The 21,170-nt window shown below is 45.9% G+C and overlaps 1 long non-coding RNA gene across 2 annotated transcripts; it reads right to left on the bottom strand.

Moving 5' to 3' along the window:
- Positions 1-9,735: 9,735 nt before the first annotated feature.
- LOC118675022 lies at positions 9,736-21,170 on the bottom strand. 2 transcript variants are annotated; one of them, XR_004973789.1, is made up of 4 exons: positions 20,881-21,170; positions 11,474-11,698; positions 11,002-11,233; positions 9,736-10,382 (listed from the first exon to the last, which is right to left on the bottom strand). It is a non-coding gene; the product is annotated as an uncharacterized LOC118675022 (long non-coding RNA). The 2 variants fall into 2 exon arrangements; XR_004973788.1 differs by having other exon boundaries at positions 11,002-11,698.

The raw sequence follows: 21,170 nt of genomic DNA, 5'->3' as shown, positions 1-21,170 counted from the left end.
GCCCTCCCATTCAACCCCAGTGCTTGGCTTTATAAAATGGGAGGGTGGATTTTCCCTTCAGGGGTTTCATGTGGGGAGAAGGGGCCCAGGGCCACAGCAGTGACTGAATTCTGCTGGACCTTGTCCAGTAGTGTGTGATGTAGTGTGAGGCTTCCTCCTAGCGAAGACAGGAGAAATCCATCAAGAATGCAGCTCCTTTCTGCCACCTCCCTTCCTTGCTGGGCTGCCTCTGTCCCACCCTAGCCAGGAAAGGGACTTCCTCATTCCAGCAGCCAGTGGCTTAATCTACAGAGGAATTCCAGGTGCCCTTTCACCACCACCACACATCCCCACTCTCCACTTCTTCTTCTTTTTTACATCATATCAATGATCCACAAACCAGCTCAGCCATGGTAATTAAGGAGGTGAGGAATCCTCCAGAAGGGAAGCTGGCTGAGAGCTTCCCTGGGTTTGCTGAATTTGTCTGGTCCATCTTCCTCTGTTTCTGGGGGAATTACCAAGACTGTCCACATGACTGTTAGCTTCAGGGCCATAATAATCAGACAGTACCTGGACCCCCCCGTTTCAGCCAAACTCTGCTCTCTCCCAGAATCAACATAGGAGGCTATTTCATTAACTTAGCAAACATTTGGAGCACCTACTGTATGCCAGACACTGTTCTAGGCACTTGGAATATATCGCCTTAGTAAGACAGATCCCTGCCACGTGGAACTAACTTCCTAGTGAGGAAATGGCAAATAGTAAACACAATAAAGAAGTGAATTATATAAGGACAAATACTATGGGGAAAAAGAAAAAAAAATTAGGTCCAGTGGTTGGAGACCTGCAAAGCAACTGAGAACAGATTAACAGGTACAAAGACAGTTTATTTACATGTACACCAGGAAGTTGCTCAGTAGTGAGTAATTCACTAAATAAAGGTGTATTTGCCAAATTTAACAAGGGGATGGGCGTGGGGGAGGAGCTCTGGGGCTTCCACAGAGAAGTTTGGGAGGTTCTGTTGGCTGGCTGTTTCCTTGAGAGGTAGATTGGCTAGAAAACCCCTCTGAAGGGAAATAATGGCAGCTGCATTTTTGGAAAGTCCTGCCTTCATCAGATAAAAGAAGTTGAGATAACATTGCTTTCTGTATCTTCTTTAATGTTTCCACTTTAAAATAATCTTTAGCCCTAGCCTGTTTGGCTCAGTGGATAGAGTGTCAGCCTGCGGATTGAAGGGTCTCAGGTTCGATTCTGGCCAAGGGCACATGCCTGGGTTGCAGACTTGATTCGTAGTAGGGGGCGTGCAGGAGTCAGCATCTCAATGATTCTCTCTTATCATTGATGCTTCTATCTTTCTCTCCCTCTTCCTTCCTCTCTGAAATCAATAAAGAAATATATTAAACTAGAGGCCCGGTGCACAAAAATTTGTGCACTCAGGGGGGGAAGGGGGGTCCCTCAGCTCTGCCTGTGCCCTCTCGCAGTCTGGGACCCCTCAGGAGATAACGACCTGCTGGCTTAGGCCTGCTCCCGGGTGGCAGAGGGCAGGCCCAATCCCTAGGTGCAGCCCCTGGTCAGGCTCAGAGCAGGGCCGATTGGGGAATTGGGGCAACCACCCCCTGTCATGCACAGAGCAGGGCGGATTGGGAGGTTGCAATGCCACCCTCAGTCATGCTCAGGGTAGGGCCGATTGGGGGGTTGGGGCACTGCCCCCTGTCACACTCAAGGCAGGGTTGATAGGGAGGTTGTGGTGCCACCCTCTGTCACACACAGAGCAGGGCCGATCAGGGGGTTGGGGCGCTGCCCCCTGTCACGCACAGAGCAGGGCCCATCAGGGGGTTGAGGAGCTCCCCCCTGTCACTCACAGAGTAGGGCCAATAGGGGAGTTGGGGCACCGCCCCCTGTCACACACAGAGCAGGGTGGATCAGGGGGTTGGGGTGCTGCCCACTATCACCAACAGAGCAGGGCCGATCAGGGGGTTGGGGCGCCGCCACTCTCACACTCAGGGCGGGGCCGATGGGGAGGTTATGGCTCTACCCCATCACACACAGAGTAGGGCCCGTGGTGGGGGGGGGGGGGCACTGCCCTTTATCACCCACAGAGCAGGGCCGATCAGGGGGTTGGGGCGCCGGCACTGTCACACTCAAGGAAGGGCTGATGGGGAGGTTATGGCTCTACCCTGTCACACACAGAGCAGGGCCCGTGGGGGGGGGGGGGGCGTTGGGGCGCTGCACCCTGTCACACACAGAGCCGCAGGGCGATTAGGTTTTTGGGGAGCTCCCCCGTATCAGGCACAGAGCAGGGCTGATCAGGAGGTTGGGGTGCCGCACCCTGTCACGAACAGATCAGGGCCGATAGGGAGGTTGTGCCCCCCCCCCCCCCCGTCACACACAGAGCCGCAGGGCAATCAGGGGGTTTGGGCACTGCCCCCTGTCACGCTGATCCCAGTGCCGGGAGGCCTCACGGCTCTGCTGATCCTGGTGCTGGGAGGCATATTACCCTTTTAGTATATAGGATAGAGGCCTGGTGCATGTGTGGGAGCCGGCTGGTTTGCCCTGAAGGGTGTACTGGATCAGGGTGGGGGTCCCTACTGGGGTGCCTGGCCAGCCTGGGTGAGGGGATGATGGCTGTTTGCAGCTGGTCACACACCCTTCAGGGTGGGGGTCCCCACTGGGGTGCCTGGCCAGCCTGGGTGAGAGGATGATGGCTGTTTGCAGCTGGTCACACACCCTTCAGGGTGGGGGTTCCCACCAGGGTGCCTGGCCAGTCTAGGTGAGGGGCTGAGGGCTGTTTTCAGGCTGGCAGGTGACGGAAGCTCCCAACCGCTCCTTTTTTTCTTTTTCTTTTTTTTATTCTGGGCCAGCTTTAGCTCTGAGGCTCCAGCTCTTAGGCCTCCGCTCCTGAAAGCAGGTATCTGGTTTGTTTCAATTCTATAATCGAAACTCTGTATCAACTCCAGCTCTGAGATCCCGGCTCGCTGAAAGCAGGTTTCTGGGGTTTTCTTTAGCTTCTATATTTGTTACAATGTTTCTTAAACTGCAGGCTCAAAGGCTGGCAAGGCAGGCGGGGAACGTTGGAGTCCTCCGTCACTGAAGCAAGCAAGCCTCATGTTCGTTTCAAGCTGCCTGGCTGCCGGCCGCCATCTTGGCTAGCAGTTAATTTGCATATCTCGCTGATTAGCCAATGGGAAGGGTAGCGGTCGTACGCCAATTACCATGTTTCTCTTTTATTAGATAGGATAATAATAATAATAATAACCTTTATACCACCTCTGAGGGTCTGAGTAGGTCTCCACAGGCTCAAAACGTTGAGTGTGCATAGACTGCGTAGGTGAGGTACAGGAGAAGTGGGGAGACTCATCTAAGAGTGCAAGGCCCTGAGAGTGGGCCCCCCAGCCCTGTTTTCTCAGGTGGTAGCACAGGAAACTCCAGCAAGCCTTCTGTTCATTTGTCCATTCATTTCTTTTATTCACATGTAACCTACATACAGTAAACTATACCAATCTCAGGTGGTATATAGCCTGATGAATTTTTATTTATGTATACACTTAGGACAGTGATGGCGAACTTTTTGAGCTTGGCGTGTCAGCATTTTGAAAAACCCTAACTTAACTCTGGTGCTGTGTCACATATAGAAATTTTTTGGAGAAACCAAGATAGCGGCATAGGTAAACACTGGAGTTTGCTGCCTCGAACAGCCACTTCAAAAATACAACTAAAAGACAGAGCGGACATCATCCAGAACCACAGGAAGGCTGGCTGAGTGAAAATTCTACAACTAGAAGGAAAGAGAAAAGCACACTGAGACCCAGAGGAGGTGCAGTGCTGAAGTAAAATACTAAGGTGCGGAGGTGCATGTGGAGCGGGCTGGCGGCTGAGGGCATGGTTGTCATTTTCAATCGGGAGGGAGTCTCAGGCTCTGAGCTCCAGTTCCGGGCGAGTCTCTAGGGACCCAGACTCATACGGGAGAAGCGGGACTGTCTGGCATCGGTCGGAACCCAAGGGCAGCTTTCTCTCCGAGGAGCTTCCAGCGATTACCGGAACACTGAGAAGCAGAGCCTCTGAGGGCAAGACTGAGAGCAGCCATAACTGCTAGACCCGCCCTGTTGATCCCGTGGGACCTGCCCCGCCCAAGCCCTGCAGGGAGGCTTTTGCTGGATAGCCTCAGACAAAGGCTAGATTAGCACCTCCCTAGAGATCCAGGAGCCAAGAAGCCCAGAGGTCAGAGTGGGACCATCCAGTTTGCAGCTCCGTGGAACCATAAAGGACACACTCAGGGGGCAGACTCAGTGAGCACCAAAGCCCCATTGAAGCAAGTCTTGCCGCAGAGGGGTGTCTCCAGCACAGAAGTTCTCCCACTGCAGGCACAGCTGATTCTCACAGCCAATTGGCCTGGAGGTCAATTCCTCCCAGTGATAACTACAACAATCAAGGCTTAACTACAACAAGACTGTGCACAAAGACCACAAGGGGGTGCACCAAGAGTTTCCTCCTCAGGTAATTGGGGAGGCTGAGCCACTGAGCCCTAGAGGACACTTAGCACAGAAAACCACTTTTTCAACACAGGGAAGCATAAAAAATGTGGAGACAAAGAAACAGGACACAAACAAAAGAAATGGAGGAAAGCAAACTGCTGGATATAGAATTCAAAACCACACTTTTAAGGTCTTCAAAGAACTGTCTAGAAGCCGCCGATAAATATAGTGAGATCCTCAAGAAATCTAGTGAGACCCTCGATGTTGTGATAATGAACCAAGTAGAAATTAAGCATACACTGACTGAAATAAAGAATATTATACAGACTCCCAACAGCAGACCAGAGGAGCGCAAGAATCAAGTCAAAGATTTGAAATATGAAGAAGCAAAAAACACCCAACCGGAAAAGCAAAATGAAAAAAGAATCCAAAAATACGAAGATAGTGTAAGGAGCCTCTGGGACAGCTTCGATCGTACCAACATCCGAATTATAGGGGTGGCAGAAGAAGAGAGAGAGGAAGATATTGAAAACCTATTTGAAGAAATAATGACAGAAAACTTCCTCTACCTGGTGAAAGAAATAGACTTACAAGTCCAGGAAGCGCAGAGAACCCCAAACAAAAGGAATCCAAAGAGGACCACACCAAGACACATCATAATTAAAATACCAAGAGCAAAAGACAAAGAGAGACTCTTAAGAGCAGCAAGAGAAAGAAACTCAGTTACCTACAAGGGAATACCCATACGACTGTCAGCTGATTTCTCAACAGAAACCATGCAGGCCAGAAGGGAGTGGCAAGAAATATTCAAAGTGATGAACAGCAAGAACTTACAACCTAGATTACTTTATCGAGCAAAGCTATCATTCAGAATTGAAGGTCAGATAAAGAGCTTCACAGATAAGGAAAAGCTAAAGGAGTTCATCACCACCAAACCAGTATTATATGAAATGCTAAAAGGTATCCTTTAAGAAGAGGAAGAAGAAGAAAAAGGTAAAGATACAAATTATGAACAACAAATACACATCTATCAACAAGTGAATCTAAAAATCAAGTGAATAAATAATCTGATGAACAGAATGAACTGGTGATTATAATAGAATCAGGGACATAGAAAGGGAATGGACTGACTATTCTTGGTGGGGGGAAAGGGATGTGGGGGATGCGGGAAGAGATTGGACAATAATCGTGCACCTATGGAAGAGGACAGTGGGTGGGGAGTGAGGGTGGAGGGAGAGGTGGGAACTGGGTGGAGGGGAGTTATGGTGGGAAAAAAGAGTAACTAATGTAATAATCTGAACAATAAAGATTTAATTAAAAAAGAAAAGAAATTTTTTGATATTTGCAACCATAGTAAAACAAAGATTTATACTTTTGATATTTATTTTATATATTTAAATACCATTTAGCAAAGAAAAATCAACCAAAAAAATGAGTTTGTGTGTCACCTCTGACATGTGTGTCATAGGTTCGCCATCACTGACCTAGGATGTATCCACCACTCAAATCACAATAATAAGACATTTTTAGTGTTTCAACAGGCTTCTCTGTGTTCCCTTCCAGTCAATATCTACACCCCCCCAATAAAAAAAACACCATTCTTACCTATATCACCGTAGATTAGTTTACTTATTTTTGAACTCATATAAATAGAATTATGCATTTATACTCTTTTGTGTCTGGCTTCTTTCTCTTAACAGTATGTCTGCAAGACTCACCCATGTTGTTGTGTGTAACAGGACTTCATTCTTTTGTTGTTGGGTAACATTCCATTGTATAAATATGCCACTATTTATTTATGCATTTTCCTTTGGATGGACATTTGGATTGTTTCCAGTTTTTCACTATTCTAAATAAAGCTGCTATGAACATTCTTGTACACATCTTGAGCATATATATCCAGGAGTAGTATTGCTAGGCCTGTGGGTAGACACATGTTCTCCTTAATATATAGCATCAAACAGTTTTACAAACTGATTGTGCCCACTTATACCACACCAGCAAAGTATGAGAGTTCCAGACGCTCCACAGTCTCAACAATTGGCATCATTGGTCCTTTTCACCGTAGACATTCTTGGGGATGTGTGTTTCTCACTGGATTTAACTTGCATTGCAGGGAGCCCTCTGTTTTCCCAGGTGGTGTGCTGCTGCCAGGGAAATGCCTTTCACAGGGGAGGTATTTGGAGGACACAGGAGGGAGAAGGATGGGCCAGGTAGAAATAAAATTCGCATGCAGGTGTGCACACACATGCACACTCCACTACAGAGGAAGCTATGTGGGGACTGGAACATCTCAGAACTGGGGGATAAACAGGGACCCAGGCTGGGGTAGATGGATGACCAAGCTGGGACAGGAGGAAGAGGAGATATGATATCTGAGCATTTGGAAGGAGAAGAGTATTAAGTCAAGAGAGAATAGGGATCCCACAAATCAGCATTCTGGGGCTTTCTATGAGGCCCATAGGATGATGCATCCCAAGCAGAGAGGCCATGTCTCATTGAGTCTCACCTGAAAAAACTCTTCCCAGCAAAGAAAGGAGAACTCAGACTCTGGCAATATGAGTGAGGCTTACCCAAGCAGAGCCCAGGGCTGTCTCCCCCCCAGGCTCCTCTGTCCCTGGGCAGGAGGAAAAACCTGTGGCTGGAAGAGCTGAAGGGAAGAAACATGTGTTCTGGAAGCCAATGGTGGGGGTACCTTTTGTGCCTCAGCTCAAGTCCTCTCTGCCCCCCTTCCTACTCTAGCCACTGTGCCGAGGCCACTTTCCGAGGAGCAGCCAGGTGGTGTCCTGCCACGTGCCATTTGCTCTCTGCCCCGGGGATGCTTCTGGGAGCAGCTCAGCTCTCACGCAGCAGCAACAATGGACTGAGTCAGGCACCCTATAGAGCAACTCATAAACTGTGGGGATGGGAGCTGATGGACAGACGCTTCCCGTTTCTTTCCTGGGATAGACAGTTCTCAGACACTTCATAAGGCTTCTCAGAGGTCCCACAGGATCAAGCCACCAGTCAGCCATAATAGGGGCCAAGTGGATAAGGCATCTTGATATTTTGTCTCCCTTCTTCCCTGTTCCACTGCCCTTTCCCTCACCCCTGCTCATTGGACTGTGTTCCTAAATAAATTATTCAGGTCCTGGGTTCAGAGAAACTGAGCGAAAACAGATTCGCAAAGGTGTAGAGTGAGGTTTGGGCAGGGGTAATGGGCCACTCCATTCAGTTGGAACATAAGAGTGTGGAAGGAACCACCAGCAGGAGATAAGGCCACAGTGTGCCTTGGGGCCATGAGGTGGAGGACATTTCCTGCCATGAGTGGGAGGTTAGCCTTTATTCTAGAGACCATAGGAAGCCAGTGATGGTTTTTGAATAGGGAAGTGGCAACAGCAAAGCTTGCTTTGGGCAGTACAATGTGGGCAGAGACCAGTTAGAGGAGAGTCCAGGGCAAGAGGACCAGTGAGGAGGCTGTGGCTGGGACTTGGGCAGTGGAACTGTAAAGGGAGCTGATGTGAACCATGTTGGGAAGTACACGTGGAAAGACTTGGCAAAGGACAGACAGGGGCAGAGAGAAGTAAAGGTGGCCCTGCGGTCTGGAGTCCAGAAGGCTGGAGGGCAGGGATCTATTCACAGAATAAAAGGAAGAGCAGGTCTGAGAGGGAAGGTGATGGGCACGGCTGACCCCTGCCCCTGCTGGCATCCTCCTCCTAGAGCTTTGAAATCTTTACATGAGGAGACCCCCCCATGCCGGTTCCAGCTCACCAGAGATGGTTCCTTGCTTCTCCTCTCACCCTGGGAAGAAAAGATGTGGGCATGAAGCTACAGGACTCAGACCATGCTACTGTAGGACATACAGGGAATAATATGGTACCTGAGAAGGAATATCAGAGAGAGAAGCACAAATTACTTAGCCAAAGGATGCTAGGTTCTTACTTTTGATTATAAAGAAATGTTTACTATATCAAACTATATTACAAAGCCACTGTTCTTTCCAAACTGCCTGGTACTGCCACAAGAACAGACATATAGACCAATGGAACAAAACAGAGAACTCAGAAATCAACCCAAGCCATTATGTTCAATTAATATTTGATAAAGGAGGCAAGAGCATACAATGGAGTCAAGACAGCCTCTTCCATAAATGGTGTTGGGAAAACTGGACAGATACATACCAAAAAAATGCAACTAGATCACCAACTTACAGCATACATAAAAATAAACTCAAAATAGTTAAAAGACTTAAACTTAAGATAGGAAACAATAAAAATCTTAGAAGAATTCATAGGCAGCAATATATCAGACATATGTCATAGCAATATCTTTACTGATACATCTCCTAGAACAATGGAAATTAAGGAGAAAATAAACAAATGGGACTACATCAAAATAAAAAGCTTCTGCACAGCAAAGAAACCATCAACAAAATAAGAGAGCCCACTGCATGGGAGAACGTATTTGCCAATGTTACATCTGGTAAGGGTTTAATCTCCATAATGTATAAGGAACTCATACAACTTAACAAAAAGAAGGTAAATAATCCAATCAAAAAGTGGGCAAAGGATCTAAATAGATACTTTTCGAAAGAGGACATAAGGAAGGCCAAGAGACATATGAAAACATGCTCAAAGTCACTAATCATCCGAGAGATGCAAATTAAATGACAATGAGGAACCATCTCACACCTGTCAGGATGGCTATCATCAACAAATCAGCAAACGACAAGTGCTAGCGGGGATGTGGAGGAAAAGGAACCCTCATGCACTGCTGGTGGGAATGCAGACTGGTGCAGCCACTGTGGAGAACAGTATGGAGTTCCCTCAAAAAAAAATTAAAAATGGAACTCCCATTTGACCCAGTAATCCCACTTCTAGGAATATATCCCAAGAAATCAGAAACACCAATTAGAAAGAATATATGCATTCCTATGTTCATAGCAGCACAATTTACAATTGCTAAAATTTGGAAACAGCTGAAGTGCCCATCAGCAAATGAATGGATTAAAAACAGTGGTACATCTACACAATGGAATACGTTACTGTAAAAAAGAAGGAACTCTTACCATTTGCAACAGCATGGATGGAACTGGAGAGCATTATGCTAAGTGAAATAAGCCAGTCAGAGAAAGAAAAATACCACATGATCTCACTCATTGTGGAATATAATGAACAACATAAACTGATGAACAAAAACAGATCCAGAGACAGAGAGGCATTGAGCAGATCGTCAAACCTCAGAGGGAAGGTAGGGGAAGTTGGGGTGGGGGGGTGGGGGGGGAGTAAGAGATCAACCCAAGGACTTGTATCCATGCATAAGAGTATGACCAATGGACACAGACAATAGGGGAATGGGGGCATGCGCTTGTGGGTAGGAGCAGGTGGGGAGAAGTCAATGGGGGGAAAAGGAAACATATGCAAAACTTTCAACAATAAAGAATTTAAAAAAAAATAGTACACACCCCAAGGTGCACAGGTGAGGGAGGGTTCAGCATTACAAAGGCCGTGATGGGCCAGAAAACTGCCGTGTCTTACTGTACAGGCTCAGTTAGTCTCTACTTTGGGTGAAAAATGGTGCTTCACGGTTCATTAAATTTCTTAAAAAAAAAAAAAAAAGTTTACTAGATTCACTGTAACTATCACAAAACAATGAATAGCATGAGTCAAATTGATGTTTTATATTTTGTATGGCTGATTCTATGCACATTAAAGTGTGTTTACAACCATAGCAGATTTCCATTTTCCTCTGGTTGAGCCACATTGGAAGCACACGGGATGGCAGCGGGGAGGCAAACACAACTGGGCCCAGCAGGTCCTGGTGGGCAGGGTGAGCTCTGCTCCATGGACTGGTGGGGGGGCTTCAGGAGAGGTGTCAGGCTCTCTTCCTGGTCCCCTTCACAGAGATGGAGAGGGGCATCCCTGGGAGGCTGGTTTGGAGGAACTGCTGGACCTACATGAATAGTAAGCAGTGAGCAGTAAGTGAAGGCCTGTTCCCTCTCTAGTTTCACAGGTCCCCAGTTAACAGCTACCTCTTATTGCACATCCCCCAAGAACCAGGCCCTTCCACACAGCCCGACAAGGCAAGCTCCAGTGCACAGATGAGGAAAGAGAAGCTCAGAAAGGCTGACGGAGCTGCAGGAGGTCACCAGGTGATAAGTGGTGGAGCCAGGATTTGAACCCAGGTCTATCTGGCTCTGAGTCCCTGCTCTTTCCATTGGATTATGCTGCCTTTCTTCCCAGAGGCGTCATGTGCTAGGATGGGGGCCAAGGCCTCTCCTCCAGTGCTGGGCAGAGAGCTGAAGCCAGGACTCAGAAGAAAAGTAAAAACAGAGGATGATTTAGGGCAGAAAACAGCAAAGTACGGTCTATGAGCCAAATCTGTCTTGCTGCCTGGTTTCAGGAGCAAGCATCCTGGCCCGTATCCCTAAAACCATGACTGCAACCAACTCCACCTCAGCTCAGGCCTCTCTTCCCCTTCAGTGAATTGCTCCCTGACTCTGGGGCCTGGAAGCCAGGGAGGCAGGAGCAGATTGCCCCCACCCTTTCGGGGAGAACCTCTGGGGACTCACCATGCTCTGCACTCGGTTAAGATTGCTTCTCTTAGGGCTTGGTGGGTTCTCCATCCTCAACACCATCTGCAGCACCATCTTGGTATTCTGAGGAGCTGAGAAACACAGAGAGAAAGCACCTCTCCTGTCCCTGCCTTCCACCCTCCTGCTACTGCCCAACATCCTCTGCACCTCTCTGCAGACTCCTGTCCGCCTTCAAAAGTCTACATGGCACAGTCAAGAGGCACCTACACTGCAAGAGAAGGTGGGACCGTTAGAACCCAACCACCCCACTCGCCACCCTGATCCCCCACCACCAACAGCTTAACCTCTCCCTGTGGGACCTGGAAAAGTGTCTCTGAGAGGGAGCAGCAGGTGGTAAGGAGCAGCAGGGAAACAAAGCTGCGAGGAATGTGTAGGCACTTTTGACGTAACATGGACAGAATGCAAGGCTCTCAGGATTGTTAGGGACGTCAGGGGTTGACATGCTGACCTTGGCCTGAAGTAGATACGAGGGGCTTGTCTCTGTCAATCACAGCATTCAGCCCTAGAAGTGGTGGAAATGTGCCTGCAGGTGAGTTACCAGGGCTGCAGAGGGCGTGGTGGTCTGGGCAGCAGTCTGATGCCTTATGGCAGAATGCATCACAGTAGCAGTTTCCACTCTTGCAGTGGTTATCTATTCCAAGGCAGCAGAGGGGCTGGGGCTGGGAACAGCTGCCTGCAGAAAAGGGGACATTGAAAAATAGATATATTTAGTCCTAGCGGATTTGCTCTGTGGATAGAGTTTCTACTGGCAGACTGAAGGGTCTAAGGTTTGATTCTAGTCAAGCTCACATAGCTTGGTTGCAGGCTTGATCCCTGGTCAGGACACGTGCAGGAGGCAACCAATCCATGTGTCTCTTTCACATCCATGTTTCTCTCTCTGTGTCTCCCACTTCCTTCCACTCTCTCTAAAAATCAATGAGAAAAAACAACTCTTTGGATAAGAATTAACAGCAACAACAACAAAATATTTAACAAATGGTGCTGGAAAACTGTATATCCAAACGCAAAAGAATGAATTTGGACCTTTACATCACAGACTATGCAAAAATTAACTCAAAAAGGATCACAGATCTAAACATAAGAGTTAAAACTATAAACGTCTTAGGCAAATACATAGATGTAAATCATCATGGCCTTGGATTAAGCCAGAGTTTCTCAGATATGATACCAAAAGCACAAGTGAGAGAGAAAAAAAAAAAAAACAGATAAACTAGACTTGATCAAAATTTGAAAGTTTTGTGCCTCTAAGGATACTATCAAGAAAGTAAAAGGACAACCCATTGAATGGGAGAAAATATCTGCAAATCATATATGTGACAAGAGAATTTTATGTAGAATATGTAGAGAACTCTCACAACTCAACAAAAAAAGACAAATAACCCAATGTTTAAATGGACAAAGGAAATATCCAAAGAAGATATCCAAATGGCCAATAAGCTCATGAGACATCATTAGTCAACAAGAAAATGCAAGTCAAAGCCACAATGAGATTATGTAACCGGACAACCAAGGGTCTGGGCTGCCTGTCACCACTTGAGCCAATTAAGTGGAGACAGGGTTGAATCATATCAGCATTTACTCCAGAACGCTGGCAGTGTGGGAGAGCAGCAGGTCATCCACAAAATCTGCCCTGACGCCCCTTGTCAGTTGGCTGATTCTATACACAGGAGGGAAAAGATAACTACATGCAGCTGTGAGCTACAATTGTAACAGGAAAAGGGGAGGGTAGAGTCTGCAGTCCAACCTTCAGAAGCTCAAAGTCTGATAACAAGGTGGCTAATCTTCTATGATGTTACAAACAGCTCAGCCCATTCCTGGGACTGGAGCATGGTCAGCATTTCTGAGAAAAACTCCCAGAGGGGGTCAGGGTCCAGGTGCAGCAACCAAATCAAAGCGTGTCCTGTCCTTGGTCTGTTCTCAAAATGTATTTCTTTCCTGAGTAATGGACCCATCTGGGCTCCAAGGTGTCTTATCTTTTACAGGCCTCCAGTTTCCCAGGGTCTGTAAGAAAACTTCTTATCTACAGTTAGTGAGGTGAATAATTATTAGACAACTATGGCTCTATTCTCATTACATGTCCTTCCCCACTCTCAGTACCACTTCACACCGACTAAGATCGCTAAAATAAAATAAAAAATAACAAGTGTTGGTGAGAATATGGAGAAATTACATACATTGCTGATGGAATTGAAAAACGGCTAACACACTTTGAAAAAGATTTTGACAGCTTCTCAGAATGTTTAACATAGAATTAACCATATGGTTCAATAATCCCATTTCTGGGTATATACCTAAGAGAACTGAAAATATTTGTTTACATAAAAACTTGCACATGAATGTTCTTAGCAGCATTATTCATAACAGCCAAAACAAATTCATCAACTGATGAATGGATAAAACAAATATGGTATATCTACACAATGAAATATTAAGTCATAAACGAGAATGAAGTATTGATTTTCCTGCCATCCACTATACAATGAGAGGGTTTATCTTCTTTAAGAGATTGGGGAAGCAAGGCATTGGCAGGTAGGGGGCATGGTCCAGATGACCTAGTAATTCTGCGGCTCAGGTGGGAATCGGCCCCGGGTGTTCTCATGCCCAGGACTCTCAGTGCTCTTCTCTACTTTAACTTGACCTTCCCAGTTGCCTCCTGGTAGGTTTGCACCTGGGCTTTGTTTAGGGATAAGCTTGAGGGCTTTCCAAAGTTGACATGATCAACAGGGAGCAGGCCTCTGAGAGGACTAGGTGTGGCCAAACCAGCCTGTTATGGAAACAGGCACCATGGGTGTCTGGTGAAAGGGGAGCAGTGGCCCAGAAGGTCAGACCTCTCAAGGTGATGGCGGGCTGGAGTGGAGGCCTCTGAGTTTGGCCTGACTTCTGCCTCATGTTCAGTTAGGAGCCTCCTGCAAATGATTAGTTTCCTCTCTCACATCATCACTTTTCCCAAGTGCCTGGTCCAGCATCAGGTTGTCACCAAAACAGGGACAGATCAAAGAGGATTGGAACTGGAAAAGAGCCCCAGGGACCAATCCAAACAAGGATTGTAGTCCATTTGTGAGTCAGAGATCAATTCAGTGGTCATGACCAGCATTCATTAGGATAGGATAGGATAGGATAGGATAGGATAGGATAGGATAGGATAGGATAGGAGTAAAATAGAACAGAGTAGAAAATATCCACATACATTGTTTATCTATCTATCTACATATATATATTTTATATATATTTATATATTTTATATATATACCCTAGCGACTGAATGACCATTCAACCAGTCACTATGATGTGCACTGACCACCAGGGGGCAGATGCTCAACACAGGAGCTGCCCTCTGGTGCTCAATGTGCTCCCAAAGCCAACCTCCCGTGGCTGGCCAACTTCCCACAGTCCCTCCCCACAGCCGGCTGGCCCCAATCGGCCCTGATCACTGGCTAGGCTGAGGGACCCCACCCATAAACAAATTTGTGCACCAGGCCTCTAGTATAAGTATAAGTTGCTTAGAGTTCTTTATGAATTTTTTGCTTGTTTTTATATACATGTATGTACTTGGTCACAGTGTAAAATATATTTATTAATGTGGATTGTGGGCCAGCAAAGTTTGAAACCATTGATCTAGAAATAGAAAAGCCATTTTCTCAAGGTCATGCATGAGTGAGTGACATTAAAAGCAAACAAACAAAAAAACCCTCTGGTTGCACTTGCCACCAATCTCTGCCATTCTCTAAGCACTTTGCAGACTTCTGCTTTTGAGTCTTTGTTCAAGCTGTTTCCGCTGCTTGAAAGACACTTCCTCCCATAGGCACTAGAAGAACACATTCTTATCTTTCAAGGTTATGTTTAAATTCAACCTTCTTGGGGCTGCTAAGGAACTAGCTTATTATTCTGAAAAATGACAAATAAAGAATCAAATATTCATACAATCTTTTCATACAAACTAAAGGGAAGTGTCTTCTTTATAGAAAAACTCCAGCTAATAAATGCAGAAGGAATGATGGAATTAGAAAACCACCATTTGGCAACCACCAATGAAAAAAATTAATCTAATCAGCAATAAACGGATGCATCTGACTAATCAAATTTAACACCAATAAACGTAGGACAACTGAACATTGTGTGTTTCCTTCGAGATGTTGTGTGTCTCCTTCAGGACGCAATAGGAAGTGCACAGCCCACCTATGGAATATTCCTGCCAAAAGAAATGGACCTTAAGTACCAGGTTTCAGAAAATTCAGAGGACAGAGGGACACCCACAGTGATTCATTCAGACAAGTCCCCAGTGTAGGATATTCTGCAGGACAATTGGCCTGAGTTCTTCAACAGCATGAAAAAAAGGAGAAAGAGGGGATGGATATAGATTTAAAGATACTTAGGAAATATACCAGTGCCCATGGGAGGAAGTGTCTTTCAAGCAGTGGAAACAGCTTGAACAAAGACTCAAAAGCAGAAGTCTGCAAAGTGCTTAGAGAATGGCAGAGATTGGTGGCAAGTGCAACCAGAGGTGTTTTTGTTTTGTTTTGTTTTGTTTTTAATGTGAACCTGAGCGTGGTGTGGTGGCTGGTTCTACTCCCAGCTCTGTCGCTCACTCATACTATAAATGTAATGTATAGACCTTGTTTGGATCCTGATTCAAATGAGCCAACTGCAAAAAGTCCTTTTTGACAGTTGGAAAAATATGCACACTGATAGACATTAAATGATAGTATGTAATTATCATAATTAGTTCAGCTCTGATACAGTGTTGTGATTATAGTTTTAAAATATGGTGGATAAGAACTGGGGTTGATAATTTTGAAGCTAGCCGATAGGTACATTTGGTTCATTACCCTATTTTGTCTACATTTGTGTGTGTTTGGAATTTTCCATAATAGTTTTTTTTAATAAATTTGATTTATTCCGAGAGGCCCTCCTACATACTCCCAGCTGAGATTAACCTTTTCTTCTTACTGTTAAAACCTATTGATTTTACCTTCTAACATAGCATTAATCCTTGTCTCCATTTTTTTTTGCCTTCATACATTTTTATATTTTTCTTTTTTTAAATTTTATTTTCTTGTTTAAAGTATTACAAATAGTAGTACCTATGTCTCCTTTCCCCCCCCCCCCCTATTGACGTCCCCCGGCCTCCCCTACCCACCGGCACATGTCCTTACCCCACCCCCCTAGTGTCTTGTGTCCAGTGTCCCTGTCTCCATTATTGTTACAGCCTTCTTTCTGGAGGTGTGTATCAGTCTTCCATACCAGAAACTTCAGGGCAGAAAATGCATTTTTGTATATCTAGTGCCAAATAATTTTTTTCTTAATTTAATTTAGAAGATCTTAATTGAGCCTAGCTTATATGGCTCAATAGTTAAGTATTGTCCCATGAATCAGGAGATCACAGTTTGATTCCCGGTCAGGTCACATGCCAGGGTTTCAGGCTTAATCCCCGATAGGAGGGGTGTATGAGGCAGCCTATCGATGTATCTCTCTCATCATTGATGTTTCTTTCTCTGTCTCCCTTTCCCTTCCTCTCTGAAATTAATAAAAACATATTTTAAAAAATAAAGAAAAATAAATAAATAAAAGATCTGAGTTGAATTCTTGGGCTCACATTGAGCTCCCACTGTGTCCATGGGCCAGGAGAAAGTTACCATTTCTAACAGTCCTAACTGGTACCATCAGAAAAATGACAGTACAGTAAGGGAAAGGAAGTCTACCTCCATAGTGACCAAGCACCCTTCACTCAATCATTCATTCATTCATTCATTCATTCATTTTGTTCTATTGAGTGACACTCTGAACCAGGTACCATGGTGGATCATGGAGATATATTCCACTGTGCTGTGTCTCCCCACTGCCCCCCGCCCCCTTCCAGGAGTTCAGTCAAATGAACAGAGCATCATCATACTACAAGTAACCAGAATGTCATTGTACTGGAAGGTAAGTGCTGCGCCGCAGTTAAGAGGAGAGAGCCACAGGGTCTGGTGCAGGGGCAATGACCCCATCAGAGAAAGCTTCCTGGTCAGGAGCCACACCTCAAATGGCTCCTCTGTGACCATCCCATTGGCTTCAGATCAAGAGGCTCGTAAAAGGACAAGTTGTGGAGCCAGGAACAGGCCCAAACAGGGCTGGTTGAAGAACCCAAAGCTAATAATTTGCACCTCTCCAGAGCAACACTCTTTAAACATGTTTTACAATTTTATATTGAAGAGGGTGAGCACTGCTGGGGAAGAGTGAAGAAGGAGGGCACAGGGAAGCCTCCTCCTCACCTCTATGGTTCCCAACAATCCTGCTCCAGCCCCAAACTTGCAAGCCCTACTCAGCAAAATTGAAGCCCTGTCCTTACCCAAACGTCCTTTTTCACAAAGCAATTTAATAACATGTTTGTTATTACTTAAGCATGTCCCTTAAGGCTTCCACCCTCAATATATTCCTACCATTGACATCTAGCTTTCTCACCAAAGAAGTTCTGGTAAATACAACTTTAAAATATATATATTATTTCAGAGAGGAAGGGAGAGGGAGAGAAACATCAATGGTGGGAGAGAAACATCAATGGAGAGAGAGAATCATAGATCAGCTGCCTCCTGCATGCCCCCACTGGGGATCAAGACCACAACCCATGCATGTGCCCTAACTGGAAATTGACCCAAGACCTCCTGGTTCATAGGTCAATGCTCAACCACTGAGCAACACTGGCCGGGCTGGTGAATACAACTTTATCCATCCATTGCATTTCCAGGGATGTTTGAGAAACCTAACAGTTTGGTGCATGGCAGTTGTCTGGTTAATCTGGATCTGGGGTTGTCACACCACCTTCTCCCCTTCCCATCCTCCCTCCGCAATAGTGCACATTCTAGAGCCCCATGCTACCTCTACTCACAGGAACCTCTCCAGACACTCCTCTGGACTCCCCAACCAAAACAGATCTTCCTAGGTTAATCACCAAAGGACATCTTATAAATATAAAGATGGATACACAGAGAAGTCACATTACACTAGCAAGTGCTTAGTAAGTGTCTGAATAAATGGATTACTTAATTACTGAGTTAGTAAGTACTAACTCCAAGGAGGTAGATCATGCCAGGAACACAAATGAATGAATGAATGAATGAATGAATGAATGAACAAATGAACAAGTAAAAGAAAGAAAGAGAGGAGAAACCAAGATGGCGGCATAGGTAAACACCGGAAATTGCTGCCTCCCACAACAACTTCAAAAATACAACGAAAAGACAAAACGGACATCATCCAGAACTACAGGAAGGCTGGCTGAGTGGAAACTCTACAACTAGAAGGAAAAAGAAAAGCACACAGAGACTCAGAGGAGGTGCGGAAGTAAAGTGCAGAGGTACGGAGGCTCGAGCACGCGCGGAAAGGGGCTGGCACCTGAGGACGCGGCTGTCTTTTTGAATCGGGAGGGAGTCACAAGCTTCCAACTGCTCTGAACTCCCGTTCCGGAAGTCTCTTGGGACCCAGGACTCATACGGAGAGAAACTGGACTGTCTGGCAGCAGGCAGAACTCGGAACTTGAGGGTGGCTTTCCCTCAGAGGTGCTTGCAGCAATTACCAGGACACTGAGACGCGGGGCCCCTTAGAGCAGGGCTGAGGATCCGCCATAGCTGCTTGCTCCGCCCTTTGATTCCCTGAGACCCCGCCCCACCCAGGCTGTGGCAGAGGCTTTTGCATATGAATGCCCTGGCCCTTTGCAACCTGAAAATTGCAGCTGGGCCAGACAGACCCAGAACTTCCAAGAGAAGGCCCAAGGCCCCACAGCAGCTTGCATTGCTTCACAGCTGGGCCTCATCTGGGCACCTCCAAACTCCAAAAAAGGAAGGGGAATCTGCAGTTCTCTTCGTAGCTCCTGCTGTGTAACCTCAAGCAGAGGCTAAATTAGCACCTCCTTAGATCCAAGAGCCAGTGTACCCAGTGGTCAGAGTGGGACCATCCAGATTACAACTCCGCAGATCCATAAGGGACACACTCAGGGGGCAGACTCAGTGAACACCAAAGCCCCACTGAAGCAAGTCTTGCCCCAGAAGGGTGTCTCCAGCACAGAGGTTCTCCCACTGCAGACACAGCTGATTCTCACAGCCAATTGGCCTGAAGGTCAATTCCTCCCAGTGATCCTACAACAATCAAGGCATAACTACAACAAGACTGTGCACAAAGCCCAGAAAGGGGTGCACCAAGAGTGTCCATCTCAGGTAACTGGGGAGGCTGAGCCACTGGGCCCTATAGGACACCTAGCACACAAAGCCACTCTACCAACACAGGGAAGCATAAAAAATGCAGAGACAAAGAAACAGGTCACAAATGACAGAAATGGAGGAAAGCAAATGACTGGATATAGAGTTCAAGACCACGTTTATAAGGTTTTTCAAGAATTTTATGGAAACCGCCAATAAATTTAGTGAGACCCTGGAGGATATGAAAAAAGACCAACTAGAAATTAAGCATACACTGACTGAAATAAAGAATAGTATACAGAGATCCAAAAGCAGACAAGAGGATCCCAAGAATCAAGTCAAAGATTTGAAATACAAAGAAACAAAAAACACCCAACTGAAAAAGAAAAAAGAATCCAAAAATATGAAGATAGTGTAAGGAGCCTCTGGGACAGCTTCGAGCGTACCAACATCAGAATTATAGGGGTACCAGAAGAAGAGAGAGGGCAAGATATTGAAAACCTATTTGAAGAAATAATGACAGAAAACTTCTCCTACCTGGTGAAAGAAATAGACTTACAAGTCCAGGAAGCGCAGAGAACCCCAAACAAAAGGAATCCAAAGAGGACCACACCAAGACACATCATAATTAAAATGCCAAGAGCAAAAGACAAAGAGAGAATCTTAAAAGTAGCAAGAGAAAGACAGTCAGTTACCTACAAGGGAGTACCCATATGACTGTCAGCTGATTTCTCAACAGAAACCATGCAGGCCAGAAGGGAGTGGCAAGAAATATTCAAAGTGATGAACAGCAAGAACCTACAACCAAGATTACTTTATCCAGCAAAGCTATCATTCAGAAGTGAAGGTCAGATAAAGAGCTTCACAGATAAGAAAAAGCTAAAGGAGTTCATCACCACCAAACCAGCATTATATGAAATGCTGAAAGGTATTCTTTAAGAAGAGGAAGAAGAAAAAGGAACTCTTACCATTTACCACAGCATGGATGGAACTGGAGAACATTATGCTAAGTGAAATAAGCCAGTCAGAGAAAGATAAATACCACATGATCTCACTCATTTGTGGAATATAATGAACAACATAAACTGATAACAAGGACTGATCCAGAGACAGAGAGGCATTGATTGGACTGTCAGGCCTTGGAGAGAAGGTAGGGGAGGGTGGGGGTAAGGGGGAAAGATCAACCAAAGGACTTATATGCAAGCATATAGGCCTACCAATGGACACGGACAACAGGGGAGTGAGGGCATGAGCAGGGGTGGGGGTATGGGGTAACGTGGGGATAAGGACACATATGTAATATCTTAATCAATAAAAATTATATTTAAAAAATAAATAAAAGAAAGAGACTAGAAGCTTGGGTCCCTTTGACCAGCTAGCCTGGCTCCTCACCTGTCTCCCAGTTTCGGGCCACAGGACTCAGCCACAGCAGGAGTAGGAGAACAAGCCACATGGCTGCAGGCATCAAGTAGAAATCAAGTGTTTCAGGGACCAAGGCTGAAGCTTTTAATACCCCATTCCACTATGCTCATTTGGCATCTGCACCCCTGGGGAGGAGCCAGCTGACACCTGGGCAGAGGGTGGGGGGTTGTGGCACTAAGACAGTAGCACAGGTGTCCCAGCTGCTTGGAATAGTTTGCCCAAGCAGAGATAATACAAGCAAAACAAAACAAAAAAAACACACCTATTTTTCCATCTCTTGGTGTCTTCAGGCCTGTGAGAGAAGCAGAATCAGAGAAATCAGAGTGCTATTGCTGGCAAGGACTTTGGAGAGGATCTAGTCTGACCCTCCCATTTTATAGATGAGGATACTGAGGCCTAAGTAAGACAAGAGGCACCCATTTTCGCACAGCTCGAACATTGTAAAGCTGAGGTGAGAGCTCCAATCTCCTTGCTCCCACTCCAGCGTTCTTTCAACAAAATGCAGTGGAGGTGCCCTGCTGGCATGGCTCATTGGTTGAGCATCGATCTATG

The sequence above is a fragment of the Myotis myotis genome, unplaced genomic scaffold (genome assembly GCF_014108235.1).
Source record: "Myotis myotis isolate mMyoMyo1 unplaced genomic scaffold, mMyoMyo1.p scaffold_m19_p_2, whole genome shotgun sequence".
NCBI classification, from domain to species: Eukaryota; Metazoa; Chordata; class Mammalia; order Chiroptera; family Vespertilionidae; genus Myotis; species Myotis myotis.
This window is presented reverse-complemented; position numbering and strand designations above follow the sequence as displayed.